This window comes from Cardiocondyla obscurior, linkage group LG02 (genome assembly GCF_019399895.1).
Source record: "Cardiocondyla obscurior isolate alpha-2009 linkage group LG02, Cobs3.1, whole genome shotgun sequence".
Lineage (NCBI taxonomy): Eukaryota > Metazoa > Arthropoda > Insecta > Hymenoptera > Formicidae > Cardiocondyla > Cardiocondyla obscurior.
Genome location: NC_091865.1, coordinates 11222518 through 11239191, shown reverse-complemented (window position 1 = coordinate 11239191; position 16674 = coordinate 11222518). Strand labels below are relative to the sequence as shown.

The window sequence follows — 16674 nt, the reverse complement described above, 5'->3', positions numbered from 1 at the left end:
AGTATGCGCATACGTATTGTTGAGGTTTCATAACGTGACATAATATTATAGTCGAAGTTGTAGCATAATCTTAGTATTCATACCGTATACTTTACATAATATGCAAGATAACTGTGTCAGATAACTCCCTGTACTAAAAAAAGAGGGCAAACAGTATTCTGTAATTACGCGAAAAATAAAAAATTATATTTAAATTTATAATCGTCTTAACCAGTTTGACGTTGACTCGGCAGACAATGAAAAAGCAAAGAAAAAAAAACAAACAAAAAAAGAAAGAAAGAAAGAAAGAAAGAAAAGGGTTATGTTTTATCATTTCTCTCTACATATCAAACGTCTCTCATATCACTTTGTATCTCTGGGTAGGAAATATACAGCTTTTTTTCATTAGTTTTCCGTGTAAATAACATTTTCATTATGTTAATTCGTTTCATTTAATATTTCGCATGGGAGGAAAAACAATTTTTTTTTAAAAGCTACCTCGCTGCATAAGACAGGCACAAACGCCATTCAAATGTGACGATTATCGCTGCCATTCGAGCCCGATAATATGCGTTATTGAGATAATGTGTATTTTAGCCGATACTTAAGTACATCCCATGAACCGCCACGACAAAAAAAAAAAAAATACGCGCGCCTCGAGAGCACTCGCCGGAGAAAGGGTTGAATATAGACGGCTGCCTTTAAGTTTCCTGCCGAAGAGGCGCCGCGCGATATGAAGCGACGCAATGTGCTGGTCGCATCGATCTCCCTGCGAGTTTCGGACGTGGCATGTCATCGGCGGAACGACGACACGCCGCGCGCCGACCGACCGATCCCATGCACGATGCTATTATGATAATGCACTTGAAGAAATATGATAAACTGGGCGTGGCACGGGCAACGACTATCATATTTCATCCCGGCTTCCCGGTCGATCGCCGGTATAGCCCCGGGAGACAAGTAATTCGAAATTTAGCGATCTTGACAAATAAGTCTTCCCCGCGGTCGAAGTAAATGAATCGCGGTGTATTTAATTTGTTTCGATGCTCGTCGATCACCCGTTTCGAACCTTAGTTTCTTATAAAGAACGTCATCTTTTCACATTCTATTATTTAAGCATCGAGACCTATTTTGATTAATGCCTCTCGATTTCTTGGGTTTGTTATAGTTATGCGATAAACGCGAGTCTCCCATATATTTTTTTTTCCTTTCTTTTTATTCGCACAAAGGTATATTTTCCCGTTTAGATGCATTTTCTGTGTACGCGCACCGATGTTCCCATTCGTGGCCAGTTTCAATGGGTTCGTTAGAATTGTTGCACGATTTTATAGCACAATATGGACTTTAAATGCGTTAAAAGCACTTCCGAAAAAGCGGTGTTACCTGGTATTGGCGATGTTTTTACTGTTCTTTTTTTCTTTTTTTTTTTAATTTTTTTTTTTTAGATCTAGGTGTGCAGACACTACTTTCGTTTTGTTATTTGCAAATTACTTGTTTATCGTACGATACCATTTAAATTTTATTCTTTATTTCACGTGTATATGCTAAATAATCCATTTTATTTAATTTATTGCATTTTATCAATTTTATCTTATTAACTCGTTTTCAACACATTTATTAAAATTAAAATTTTACAAGTGCGAAAATAAAATTGTGCAACATATTATTTTGCATTATTTACTCTTATATTTTATAATTAAACTTCACACAGACGCTTTAAACTTTATTCACTTTTAACATTTTATAATGACTTGAAAATTTTATCTCTTGCGGACCCGTTGTAATTTTCGTATCTAGATTAATTTATATTTTTACTCATTTTATGAACAATCTCTCGCATCGCTTTGTTCGCGCTTGATTACCACTTAGAGCTTAATAATATGTCTTAATAGAGAACTAATTATCGGACAATTTCCTTTTTTGTTGCGAACTCCCCCACGTCGTGTTCGTTCGCGGAATTTTTATTCTCTATTCTTTCCAAGCTGCTGATAGTGATTTTACATGAAAATTACTGTGCTTTCTGCGCCAATTGCAAATGTGGCGCGCCACGTCGGTCTGCCAGGCGATCGCAAGACCATAAATCTCATTTGATTTTCCGCTCATCAATTTGTTACATAGCCGACGTCACGATCTAATTTGCCCGTATACCCGGGATTTGCCCGGAGAATACGACCGTTCGTCGCCGCCGCCACAGCTCGCTCGCACCGAGGAACACGCATCATCCCCCGCCCTCCCCCGTAAGCCACAGCAACAGATGCAGTGATTTGTAGACGTCGCGCTACGCGTCGGTGCAATTATGAAATTGATGCACGCACGGGCGCGTTAAAAGCATCGTTTTATCTCGGCCTCCCTCTATTCGATCGCATTTATATGTACAATACATCGCGCGGGCCAGATAAATTTTGAACTAATCGCAACGACGTGGAGGCACCAATTCGCCAGCGCGGGTCTCGCATTTGCGTTAACGATCCATTCGGCGAAGTTGATATTCGCTCGGGGGCGAGATATGCGCCGGTTTCTCGCGGATCGCCTACAAGCGGACTTGCCGCTCCTCGGCGCGTACGTACATTCCTCATATGTACCACATCTCGGAATGGTATGATACAACACGTAACGGCGCATGTATCCGTTTCGCGCACATTCCGCACCTCGGTATTTTATGTTCGCTCGCCGTTATTGACTCTCCCGGTCTTCCGACCGCGCGCAGTCTTCCTCCCCCTCCCCCCTTTCCATCGTGCAGTGATAACGCGGAGAAGATAATCTCGGCTACCCGGCATGCAACCTGCCGGCGCAATTTCGCAACGATTTCCAATTTTCTCGGCTTGCGCTCCCCTTTCGCCACCGGCCCCGCGCGCGCGTCCTTTTCCGCTCGCGGGGAGAAAGTGTAAAGATGCGAGCTCGGAACAGAATAAAAGAAGAATAGCGAGAGGAAAGGAAAAAGAATAGAGCGGGCATTAATTTATGGACACTGTGCCAACGAACGAGTTGGCGGATTTGTCTTTATCGTCCGTTTGGTACTTATTGTTGTAGCGCATGGATTTTAAACTTAATTAAGTGCAATATAAATCACTGTTTAATTTTACTATTTCGTATTTTCTTATTTAATTTTTTTATAGCTTTATAACCCATTAGCGCTGCATCTTCGCTTCAATTTACATCTAAGAAAAAAAAATATATAAGTATATATATCAGCTAAAGTACGCGCTCGATATTCTTTTTCACTTTACCTGCTTTTAAGTGACTGGCGTGGGGTGCATTTTTTTGCTCTACTTCCAAGTAGGATTAGCGATCTTTAAAATGTCTCCGGTGGTGTACCCACGCATCTTTAGAATGACGCGGTCCGGTGCGGTGAGATTGCGGTGAGATTGCGGCGGTGGTTTCACGATGCAGCGAGAGGAAGTAATCCCGGCTGGCACTTCTCGTATTAGGATGCCGCTATTCCCTAACGTTGCTAATTTTGCTCGACGGCCGCCACGAAATATGCTCGGTCGCCGTGATACGTCATACACGAAGTCGCTCGCGCGTAGAGAGCGAGCAAAACTTGATTTTCCCTCGCAATTACATTCAAGCGCCGAAGATTAAACTTGAAAAAGCAAGATCCGATTAGATCGTTGGATCATTGACCGATTAAAGATTCACGAAAACGACCGGGACGCTCTAAGAATATTTTCTACGATATTCTTGGCGCGACACTTCTAAATCGAACATGTAACGCCATTTATTCGTTGAAATAAACACCGGGAAATGGTCTTTCACATACGTATGGTATGGCGAAAGCAATTGTTAAACGGTTAACTGATCGATTGACTTTTGAAAGAAGCAAAAGCGCGCGGCGCAGCGTATATCGCGTATTTGCAGCTCGCAGTACGTCAATTTCATGACGTTCCGCATCTCTTGTCGATAGCATTTTTCGGAAACCACCGAGTTCGACCGAGTTAACTTGATATTCGTTGCGGCTGCCGCCGCCGCCGCCACTCCGACAAAAGCACTGTATTGCTTGTAAGCCTGTTTCCACGTTATTGGATACGCTCATCAGAATACTATAGCACAAAAAAAAAAAAAAAAAAAAAAAAAAACAACGATCGTATAACGCGTGAATATGATTGGTGGTAAACTAGCGATATATCGCGGCAACGAGCGACGAAGCGTCATTCATTTTTTCTTAATTATTCCAAACTCGTTTGGACAGACGTGTCCGTTCCGTGTGCCGTGACTTACGGTCAGGGTAAATTCAAATACGCCACGATTTTACATACATTTCCCCTGTATTCTAAGAGCAAAGTTAATTACGTTCCGCGAGAGTCCTGCCGCGCCCCGCCGTTGTGCACTCGCTAATTAGTCATTAATGAGCAGCTGGGTGTATCACCATTAGTCGTAGAAATCAATATAACGATGCACCCGCTAGCGCGCAATTACACAGCAGGCACAATTTTGACCAGCGGTAACCTGCCAAATATTTGCAACTATATACGATAAATCCAATTAGGCGGTTTATTGATCAGATAAAAGTTGTAATTCATACGAAAGGGAGGGGAGGGTAGTTAGCCCCGCTTGTAACATTGGCGCCAGGCGTCCACTCGTGAAAAACGTTAGCGTGAACAAATACGCTCGTTCGCAACATCGCGCACTTTCAATTTGATTTATCGTCCGTATGCGTGACGATCGGGAAGTCGGATAAGAATCCGAAATACACAATAAAGGAATGAAAAACTTCTGCGCCGAGGCGGTATACTTGAAAAGTCCGAAGCCCGGTCGCGTGTTATTCCATCGTAGCCTTCGCGATCAGCGAAAATATTTCGTAGATGCGGCCCGCAGATATTTCTGCCGTGGAGCAATTCAAATCCTGTTACGAAGAAAGATCGCAGAAATTAAAGCGCAAACAATCAAGTCGCGGACGTAGAAACTTGACCGGATTGTTTCCTTCTTTTTTTTTTCTCTTCGTGGACTCTTGCGTATTTCTTGAGGCGAGAATGATTAAAGATAAATTTTCTTACGAGTTTCGTGGACGTCAGAACGGAGAGATATATTTGTTTAAAAAATTTTACTTTATTTTAATATGTTTTTACTTCACGTTTGAACAATTCAAACAACAGATAAACCGCTAAGCAAAAAAAAAATTAGTGAAAAAAAAGGAATTATATCCAATCGTGTCGGTATAGAAAAGTTCAATAAGTAGATTGCAATCTGTTTTCTTTGTTGTTTCAAGTCGAATAAGACCAAAGTAGATGACGCGAGAGCTTTTTTCCAATGTAAGAAAAAAAAAAAAAGAAATTGATTGAGCTCGGAGAGCTTGACATGCATCCACGGCGGAGTTTTCGGTACGTCGCGAACTTCGGCTCTTCGAGAGAAAAGGCTTTCCGCGAGTCTCAGTCGGACACCAATTTCGGTCCGACAGCCGTAAATCCTCGCCGAGATTAAGAACGGTTTACACGGCGGTAAATCAACTCATCGCGCAGCGCTGGTTCGCTTCTGTCTTCTATCTCTTTTTCTTGCTCGCGTTGCCTCTCTTCCGGCGAGAGAGGAACTTTCAAGACGGGGAGCCACCAAACCGGAAGGATACGTTCGCCGACCGATACTGGTCAAGCGTCCCTTCCTCCCTTTTCTGCCGTCGACGAGTAAATCGATTTTTAGTCGGTCGATGATGACGCTGGAATCCAGTTACGCAAATCGAATTTCATATTAAATAACTGTCGCTCGATATCCGCTGCGGGACTTTAGGGCCGCTTGTCGTTGTAGGGATTTCTAGTTAACGCGACGACAAGAAATGTTCAATGATTGATGAAAGTAAGATGTCTCGAGGAGAAAACAAAATTAGATAAGACAGACTTACAGTCGAATGAAATTTATCTATGTGAATTCAGAGAGCGTAATAAAAATATATATCTTCAGATGGATAATAATTACAAAATACTAGATACGCGAAACGTAATGCATAAATTATTACTTTTCAGAAAAGGAGATAAAGATATTTTTCAATTAAACTGAAACTTTTTATAAGACTTTCAATATTATCTCTGTGACACAGATAATAATGGATGTCTATTATGTGTCTCGATACTCTCGACAATATTGTACGTTTCACACTCTCAAGTATCGTTCGCTGAGCGCGTTTGATGCAGTGATATCATCTTCATTGTCACAGAAGTTCGGAGCGAGCGTATAGAACGCGTTTCTCTTTAAGAAACGTTATCACGTTGTTTGCTCTATCGTTTCGTTGCAGTGACATCATAATGACAATAACGACGTTTTATAAATAGTATTCGTCCAACGCAGCTGTCTGCCAATTATCCGATAACTTCGCTCGAACGGTTGCGCAATAGACCTGCTACGGTCCCGCAATGGTCTATACGTATATCGCTTGCGTGCAATTCAAGCAATAATTAAATATATAAAAATTGCACTCCATCAAAAATGTTAAAAAATTAGCAATTAAAGTAATTTTTTTTTTTTGAGAACAATTAACGCCACGTAACAAAAAGGAATATAAAGAATTAAAGTGAGATATAGAAGGATATTTATCTCGGCCGGATACGATCTCTCGTCGCGAGTGCGAAATTATGTTGTAACGTTAGAGCCCTTAATACTCAAGTGAAGGTGTAAACACGAAACCGCAGGTTATCGTTAAACCCACGCAATACGCCGGTCGAAAGTGGACGCGCTGGAAAATGATGATTATGACTCGGCATTTCACATCGAATTATTCACGGTTATCCCACTTTGATGTGCATAGCTGTGTCGACTTCCGTCCAAGTTCCGCGCGTGCGAGAATACGTACCGCGTGTGTTATCTTCATCTGTGCTCTCCCCTCGAAATTCTTCGAGACGGAAATTCGACGAGATAAGCACGGCGAGGGGGGAAAAATCCGCCGTTTACTTCGCAATTATTAAGATGAAAATAATTTTTGTCCGACGAATATGTCACGCTGCGGCGCGACGTGCAACAAGTCGTGCGTGGTGAGTAAAATTAATCATTTCAGCTACGAGTGTAGTCGGAGGGCTTTCGGTGACGGCAACTGGTATTATCAAGATGTGGGTTTAGGAGGACTAGCTTGTCTAAAGTGCGCGAATGTACAGCGGCGTCTTAATGCGGTTTCTCGCTGCTTATTCCGGCGCTATTATGGTCAACCGCTATCTCGAGTTGGTTGACTTGGAAACCTCGATTTTGTCCACGTCTTAATTTATTGCATTTTGATTTTTTTTCGAGAACGTACCTCGTGCTCCGCTCGCGACGCGTTCGCGCCTAAGTTTTTATTCGCGCAAATTTATTTGCGCTGTACATTCCCACGAAATCTCGAAAAGAAATGTGTTCAGCGCGGCTAAAGTTTCGACAGGTTCGAGGTAAGACTGGTGGGAATTAACTTATTAGCTGGGCAAGAAACAATGCTGTTTCCACATTCAACCAGGTAATCCATGGTGTTACCGCGGATTACTGATGTCTCCTACTCGTTTTGTTTCCTGTTCTCCTCCTCTCGTTAACGACGAGTACTTCCCACAGGCGCGATTTTGTAGTAACGCTTCTTGGTATTAGTTTCGAGGCAACAAATATCAAAAGCGTATTTACTTTCCTGGGATAATAAAACGGCTGAAATTTTATTATAAACTTTTTATCTTTATGCATATTTAATTATTATAGATATTTTTCTTTAACTCGTGTCTCTTTATTATTACGGTTCAAAGAAATAAATGCAATTAAAAGCCATATTATTATTTAGCAGAGAAATATTATCAAATATACTATATATATATATTTTAAATTGTGTTAAAAGCATCAATTATATTTTATCGATTAACGAGAGTAAATTAGTATTCTTTGCGATGCAAACAGGCGGAATTGACGATTGGATTAGTAAAAGAGTTTTACATTGTCGATGAGAATATACTTGGGCACGATTTGAATTTCAAGCTGTTCGACTACCCAACATGAATGGAAAATAGGTGAATTAAAAGAGATTGGAAGGAATGTATATTCTCGGTGGAAATTAAATTCCGAATTTTATCAGCCCAACATTTTTTCCGAATCTCTTCAGTCAAGTGGAGTTGAGTCAAGGAATGTGAATCTTTTCAATCAAGGAATTTTTTAAGTAATTAGTTTTGAAATCATTCGCCTTCTCCATGCTTAACCGAACAAGGAATTAAAAAAAAAATGCTTCTCTTTTCTAAAATAGTCTCACAAAATAAATTCTTGTTAATCCTCCGTTATATAGTTCGCGCGTCTTTTTAAAAAGAGGATGTGACTGCGCAAATAAGCGAACGGAAATCTGCATAATGTATATGTAATGATGCATTCGTAGGTACGCGTACGTTTCGTAGTTTGCGACGGCGAGAACACAAATTGCTAACAGGCTGACCTTCCGCATGGGAATGTAACACTAATTAGTGACTCCGCTCCGTGAAACACGGACACGTAAAACGAATCGTCGAGTACCCTCGAAAATATTCTCGAAAACCCGCATCGCGCTGCACTCCGAATGTGTGCCGGGTTAACATTCATGAAATTAACGGAGGGTCTAACTCCCTCTTGTTATCTTTTCATCTAACATCTATCTAACATCTTGTTATCTTTTCGTTTTCGTTTTTTTATTTGTTTTTTATTTTTAACTGATAACGTAAAATATGATTACTATAATTTATGAGTAATATTAATTGTATTACGTATGCGACAATTAAAATAATATACGTGTCATATTAGTTTATCGATATATTTGTTTTTGCCAAAATAAATGAAACACGAAGCCGACGATAGAGAGTTAAGTGAATTTCAGACATTCGAGATTACGAATTGTGGCGTTCGCCCATAATACGGGAGAATTTCTTTCCGAATTTAATAAAACGAAGGCGTTTTATTTCGTTCGGATGGTGTCAAAGGGATCAAAAGGTATTAGTACACGGTTGGTCGCATTTTAGCTTTAGCCGAATTTCGTTCACGTCGGTTCATTCCGTCGCTGAAAGCATGCAACGTAAATTTGTGCCGAGTGTGGTATTTCAAGATGCAAGTGAAAATTATCGAAAGAAGTCGGCGAACGTGATAAAATAAAATAATACATATTTGTTACAAAAAAACAAACCTCAGAAATTTTACGATAGTTTTCAACTCAGATATACACCTTTTTAAATATTTATTTCTTCTTTTGCGACAACTGATAACAAGTAGTACAGCCAATCTATCTTTCGTCCCGCAAAAATTCACTTTTATTTCTTTAATATTTCCAGAATTGGCGTAACATTTTTCTTTATCGTTAGCTAGAAACATGTCATAAAATAGAAATGAAGGTACTTTTGATCTTTTTGTCTTTCATCGATCTATCACGTACGTCGCGGAAATTGATAAGAATTACTTGGCGGTCGATTTGATCGCATCTTTTACGTTTACTCGCGAATTCACGACAATTCCCAGTAGTGGACGGATGTCGCGAAGGCCATCAGAGACCGACGCGGCCGGAGGAGAGAATAAAGTATAAAAGGGCGAGCGAACAAAAACGGATCAGAGCCGCGACGACGTTGGTCGTCATCGGTACGTTAAGGGAGGAGAGTCTGAAAAATCGCGACGTATGCCATTACTGTCAACTGTGAGATCTCATTTGAACACGGCGCAGGGACCTCGTAGTCTAGTCTCTCCTAATGAAGACGGCCTTTTCTTTTTCCCGTTGCCCGTTCCCTCCACTTTTCAAGCTCTGCTCTTGTTCGCTCGATCCTCTTCGAGCCTACCATTTCTTTCTTTTCCTTTCTTTACTTTTCTTTTATTCCTTACAGTTCTTTTCACTCTGTATCGGTATTTTAACTGCGTTCTTTTTTTTTTTTTTTTTTTCTTTTAGTTGGTCGATAGTACGAAAAGTATAATGCGCAGTGAATGTTATCATTTCACTGCCAGATGCAAAATAACAATAATGAGAGTCGGGTTAAAGAGATGATAATTAAAACTTGAGTTGTTCTAACATATATTTTCAAAGATTATAATATACATATATTTTAACATTTAAGAATATTTAATTATTTTGTAATTGATTAAAAAACGTTTTTTTTTTTTGTAATATTTGAAAACACAAGAAAATTGTAAAATATAAAAAGATTCTCTTCGGTAGCTAGAAATGTTGACGGTATTGATCAAAGAATAGCTAGGACAAATGATAACATAGAGTCGGTCACTTTAGTAAAGAACACACGTGTATTCGGGCGAAATTTAAAATTCAAAATTAATTTTAATATTAAAGAGTCTATAAAAATATTTCATCAAGAAATGAATAATGGACGGGATTGTTTTGATAGATCTGCATGGGTAAACCGAATTAAATCAATGTCGCGGCATATTAGCCACGAAGTAGACGCAATGGTGAAAAGCGCGGTCAGTGTATCGAAAAATATTCACTTAAAGCGGATGCGTTTCGATTCCGGTGGCACGTAACGCCCCAATTGAAACGGAATCCGACTTGGTAATAGTTTTATCGAATCGCGGCCGTATGTTTCAAGTAATTAACGCGTTTATCGCATGGGTGGGGTTCGAGGGAAACTCGATTAATTGCATGCAAAGCGGCAATTTCGATGTTTCAATCGCGATAAAACCTATCAAGCCACGGGAGTAAGCCGCTACGTCTCTGTTATAATTTTTAATTAACTTGGCAGAATTACTTACGTCCCTCAAATGGAGTAAGGGAATTACCATGGCAATACAATTTCGCGCCTTTAATCACTTGAAGAGACATTCGACGAAATAATAACAATTTCATAAATATTTTATTAATATCAGAACTGTTATCATTAACATTTTAAAATATTTTTAGTCTAAAATAATTTTATGATTGTTTCAAGAAATGATCGAAAAATCAATATTTGAATAAATGTTGCGACAGAGTTTTTCCCCTCCCCCTCCCAAGGTTTTAACTTCGTCTAGAAGAAAATTAGTAGATTAATTGCTTTTACTTAGAAGATAATGAAAAAAGTACGGCTCGATGATATCCCGACGGTGCATTAAAGAACAAATCATATCCCAGGAGATGCGAAAGCAACGGTAACCAGGGGATGGCCGCCCTCCAGCGCAATCTCAATAAAACACGCCGGAGTTGCCGTTTATTTCAATTCTTCAGCGGTTAAGGTAAGGCACGTTAAAGTAAGGGCGTGCGCCGCGCGCACGTAAATACGACGATTCTCAGTCGACTGATTATTTGCAGCCGGAATCCTCGAAAACCTCGCCAAATTGTACACTCGGGAATTAAAGCCGCGCTCGCTGCTTCTCCCTCTTTATTTTTCTGTTTCTCCTTGACAACTTGACGAGCGGCGAAAGATAAAATTGCAACGAGCAAAGATTTTCCACGGCTATATAAGATACACCTACGTGCAACAACGTATTGTTAGAATAGAAAATACGGGCCGCGATAAATGGTTACGGTACGGCGAATGCTTTCGAATCGCGGCGAAACTTTTGGGACGATGACGCGGGGCGAGTTAACTCGTTTTCGGGCACTATCTCTTCTTCACTCGCCATTAAACGGCGCAAATAAGGCCAGAAAATATTCCGGCTCGCCGCCGGAGTTTTCCTGGACGTGTTTCTCCGCTACTGTGGTTGACGTTATCGCACTTTTACTAATGATCCCCTCGTATAAACCCGCTCACCCCTTGTTTGTTCCGCGAAAACGTCATTAGCATCTGCTTAGCTGGAAAGGGGAAGAAATGTCTAATATCTTACAGCTGGCGAGCGTTCGCTCAGCAGTGCTAAAACATTTTTCGCACTCGTCTTCGCAGATAATTCATTAATCCTATTAAATCCGTATTTTTAATTCCACCTTATTAAACAATAAACGTCGATTTGCATATTTTCTGGCCTTATCAGCAGAAGAAATTATGAAAGTTATTTCTTGTTTAAATAATAAAAAAAAAGACATAGCTCTCGCCGTAATGGTAATTAATATTCGGCATATAAAGGTTTTTATTATTCGTTGAATTGTATAAAGGTGAGAGAAAGAGAGAGAGAGAGAGAGACGGGCAGGTAGCAGGGTGAGGTAAGGCAGGTAGTAGGTAGGGTGGGGGTAAGCACGGATATACGTGCCGCGTGCGAGCTACGTTCCCTCACTGCTCCCACTCACTCTCTGTCCTTCTCCAGCGGTCATGATACACACGTACACAGGAGCCGCGCTACGCACGTGCACAGTAGCCACGTTGTCCGTATAAGTAAGTTATATCCTTACGATCATGATTCTCTGAGGCGAAGTGTTATACAGACTCGCGTAATTTTAATTAATTATCCGGCCTTTTGTTGCAGATGATCAGCGCGAGGACGAAGGTCAGAGTCTCCAAAAAGGAATCTAGTCACTTTGATAAGAAGTCTGGTATTCTGAGAGGAGGAGGAGGCCTCGGAAAGGCATCGTGCATCAACGGAGCAACCCCAGAGGTAAAAATCACTCTTTTGAAACACACTAGTAGCTTGTCGTAATGGAAAACTTTATATTTAATGATTTAATTATTTAATTCTTTTTTGAAGATTTAATATTTGTAGTATTTCTACAATTAAATTATATATTTCTTTTTGTTTCAGATCAACGCAGCTGCATTCACCGCCGTCATCGAAAGTGCCGTCACCGCCGGTAATAATAATTTTACGAACCGCAGCCGGTTCGTCGGCCGTTCCGGGAGTTCGTTGAGTATTCGGGCGGAATTTTTCGACATACGATTTTCTTTTAAACGCGAGTGCGGAACATAGAACGCGCGAAAGTGTTCATTGTAATTTTCGCGATTATAAAATCACGGTCGGGGTGTTCGCGAGTTACTTGTGCGCGGAAGGATGGCTCGTCACGTCCCATCTGAGAGGAGGAGCAGGCCCGGGACGGGCATCCTGCATCGGCGGAGCAACTTATAGGTAAATATAAATTTTTTAAATAAAATCTTTAATTAAAAAAAAAATACTTTTTTTATTGACTTCATTAATTGATATACCAGCATCTCTTCATTAATATTTTGCATTTTATGTTACAGTCACCGGCAGAACTCTACACCTCCGCTGAAGCTCATGCAGATTGGTAAGTCGCATGATTTTTTTTTGTAGTTTTTAATCGGGTCTCTTAAACCGGCAATTGGGACCATTCGAAAAATAGCGTACGCGAAGCGTGCGCATGATTACTTCAAGTAGAATTTAAACTTTATGAATACTTGAATACTTTGTGACCTACATTGTTATTTTGCAGTTGCGTTAAATTTATTTCATTAATCAGCGTAAAACCTGCTATATGCATTATATATTAATTATTAATGAAATACGATATATATATTCCGTGAATTTAATAATAAACTTCGTATAAATCTACGTGTGATACGAACCGATGTCTAAACCGTACAGTATTCCACCATCAATCATTACCAGTCAGACTTTTTCCCAGTAGAATTAACAGAATTTCGTAGCCAGTTGCGTTTCGTAAGAACGTCGATTTACACCGCTCGTCGTCGTCGTCGTCGTCGTCGTAATGCCGATTCCGGAAAGTTTGCGTTTCGCAATGTTGACGTATGTCTTTGCCGTCTTTCTTACGTTTCCTCGTTTCTTCCTCGCGCTCTCCGTCGTCTTTCTCCGCCCGAGGTCGAATTGAAGCTTATTTCGATGCGAATCGAACACGGATTGAGGATATCAACGTCTGCCGGCTTGAATGAAATTACCATAATAAAGCGTCGTTCGCGGTGCCACGGCGCTCTTACAGACGAGGATACCCGTGACGGTCGTGGCGGGGAAGTCAAATGAATTATCACGTCGAACGTAGAAAATCACCTGCCAATTTCTCATTCGGGCGTCCCTCAATTTTTCATCGTGTCGCTTCTCTACTTATTCTCCGGTCCACCCCAGTTCTCACGAAGCGCTCGCGATCGCAACGATAAATTATACTGTGTACTCCCGATATCAAACACGCGAGTTCGTTCGATCTGCGATGTCGAGGGTGTGATGCTTCTGGCCCGTAAAGTGATTCACCGATTCTGAGATACGATTAAATATTCGAGCACGATTGTAAATTAAAGGGTTCGCATCATTTTAATCGCATTCAAATAAAAAAAAAACGATTTAATTAATAAAATGCTTTAAATTAAATTAAATGTATTTAAGCAGAGGTAAAACCGTCTAGACTAAGTTCAATTTAATAAAACGCTTTAGTTATTTTAATTAAAAATTCTGCTAAAAATTTAGAAAGTTTTCTAAGATAAGTTTTACTTATCGTTTATAATTTTCTATAACACACTTATCTGAAACACGCGAGAAAGATGTGGACAAGTAAAAAGAAATTGCATATGCAAATAATACAAATCTATTTATTTAGAACAAAAATATTTATAACATGCAAATAATTTCCCCCCTAAAAGTTCTGAAATTGTTAATTTTATCGGCTAAAGAATCCGCGACTGAGGGAGAAAAAAAATCAATTTCGTGGAAAAAGAAAAAAAGCTCCGCGATAACCCGTATAGTTCAATGACCGCGACACGTGCACAGCCGAGACTACGCTCGACTGCGAACAAAAGCCGAAAAGCCTTTTAGCCTTGAAAAGATCCACGCTCGAGCAGTGTCAATGTTTTCGGACTCGGTTCGCTGGTAAAAAAAAAAAAAAAAAAAAAAAAAAAAGTAAATCTAGCGCGCGAAGGCTACCCGCGAGATATGCCAGTCCAGAAAAGGGTCAACCTCGCAGAAGGTACGTCGATAATCGGCCAAAGACCCGGGAAGCTTTTCACCGCTTGTGAAACCGCTCGTCATGGATTCCAGCAAGCGCAGGTATTAAATCGATGTCCCCTTCGCCGAGCGGTTTTTGCTGACGTTGTGCGGCTTCAGCGACGTTGGCTTCGACACCGCCCGCCGCCATCGTCGTCATTCAAAGCCGGTTCTTCACGCCTATGCGCCGAAACAATTGCAACTTCGGAAGCTCATTCGGCCGTAAGATAAACCCGGGACCTGTTGCAGAACGGTATATCCGCGGACGAAAAAAAAAAAAGAAGGGGAGGGAAGAGATTTACTTTTTCGGTTGGTTTATTCAGTTACAGCACGTGCGGCTATTGAATTCCATCGCGGCGCGAGAGGCTTTTGACTTTTAGAACGAATTTGATAAAGCGCCCATTTATAATCCAAGCAAATTTTTATGATAGGCTCTTGTCGTAGTCTTGATTACAGTATTCCTTTCGCGTATGACCACGTTATCGTAGCTTCGCGTATCAGCGAAGTGTCTACTATTTCGCAAGGCAACATCTCGAATTCAGTTTACCACGAAGACAGACGTAATGCTATTTAAAGCGACTCTGCGCGTGTAATATCGGCGGGCAGGCGGTGTCCCGCGCGTGAATGGAGTAGAAACAAACCACTCGCATCTCCGCAGCTGCAGCACCGATCTTCCACCGCGATAACGAACTGAACGAGGCACAGTCCCGGCTTCAGTGAGCCGCCGACATAATGCCGTACGCAGCTGCGTCGTGTACTAAACTCATTCGCGTCTGCGACGGGAATTTAAATTTGCACCTTTGCCACGCGATACCGTCGTCTCACGTGCGAAGATGGAATTAAATCGAAACGCGCCGATAATGCCGCGATAAAATTTCAATAGGCATTTGGGGGGGAAAAAAGAATGTCTAAAATTACAAACGAAATTCATTTTTAGTTTATTCGTTATCGTTACAAAACCGAAAGTGAATTCGTTTGAAAAGTCATTTTAACGAGGTGGCACGTTCGCCTTGAAAAATACCGCGAAAAACCCCTTGAAAGATGCGTGAGCAAATGCTCGACATGGGAAAGGATAATGTCGGGAAGCTATCTTGGTTCATCTGAGCGACAACGCGTTCCGCGTCTGACGGGAGCTTGCATACCGATCGACGTCACCGTATGGTAGGAAAGACGAGGGCGACGACCGTCCGCATTTCGCTTAGCTGCACCGTGAAAGCTTCCTTTTCTTCGAAGGGATTCGTCATTCTCAAGCTTTGATTATGATAACGACAACAACTCGGGATAACGACGCGCAAATTATCAACTAGGTTATTTAATTAAAAAAAAATAATTTAAAAAAATAAAATAAAAAAATTTAATTTTTTTCCTCTTAAAACCTACATTTAACAATTGAGAATATTCATCTGACAACAATCTAATAGAAATAATTATATATTTTTATACTTATTACAGTATCGTATAATAATGTTTCGTTAAATACCTTCCATTGTAATTGTAACTCACGCAATTATTAACGCTCTGTAATACTTCTGGAGTAACGTTTTCGGCTCACCTGTAACAGAAAAAAATTTATGTCGATTAGACGCGATGACAAAAAGCAAAATAAATGGTAGGACTAAAGATATGGGGTGTCGCGTGTCGTTGAATAGGTCAGAGACTATCGACTATCGGCTCGGTAAGATAGTCAACGGCGGAACGCAACCTCCGGATTGTCCCGTGACGATGTATGTATCGACGTGCGGCAGATATATCGGGTTCCGCGCGAGCCGTCACGGTCCTTCGAACGATGCCATTACACGCGCCACGTGTTCAGAATTGGATCTTCGGCCGTCGTGGGCTCGCTTCCCGTAATTTATCAGGGAGTCGCGGTAATAGGGTCACTTGCCAACAAAGCGTCCGGGCCAATCGTTTCCAGTCCGGTCCTGGTCCGAGACCGCGGGTGTTTTCGCGGCTGATCGTTAAAAAGAAACGGGAGAGCTTCGGTCTCCTCGCAGTGTCGCAGTGGGACAGCTTTTACGGCGCAATTGACTC

The 16674-nt window shown here is 40.9% G+C and overlaps 2 protein-coding genes across 8 annotated transcripts in view; one reads left to right on the top strand and one right to left on the bottom strand.

Annotated features, from left to right (window-relative positions):
- Positions 1 to 13101, top strand: part of LOC139108812 (ATP-dependent DNA helicase Q5) — an 84287-nt gene extending 71186 nt beyond the window's left edge. The window contains exons 18-20 of one of the 2 annotated variants that reach the window (XM_070667417.1): positions 12229 to 12357; positions 12502 to 12822; positions 12939 to 13101. The gene's annotated coding sequence lies outside the window, so the exon portion shown is untranslated. Of the gene's footprint in view, positions 1 to 12228; positions 12358 to 12501 lie in introns of both variants that reach the window. The other variant, XM_070667413.1, reaches the window with a different exon arrangement.
- Positions 1 to 16674, bottom strand: part of Fas3 (fasciclin 3) — a 249530-nt gene that overhangs the window by 22275 nt on the left and 210581 nt on the right. The gene's annotated exons all lie outside the window — the stretch shown is intronic.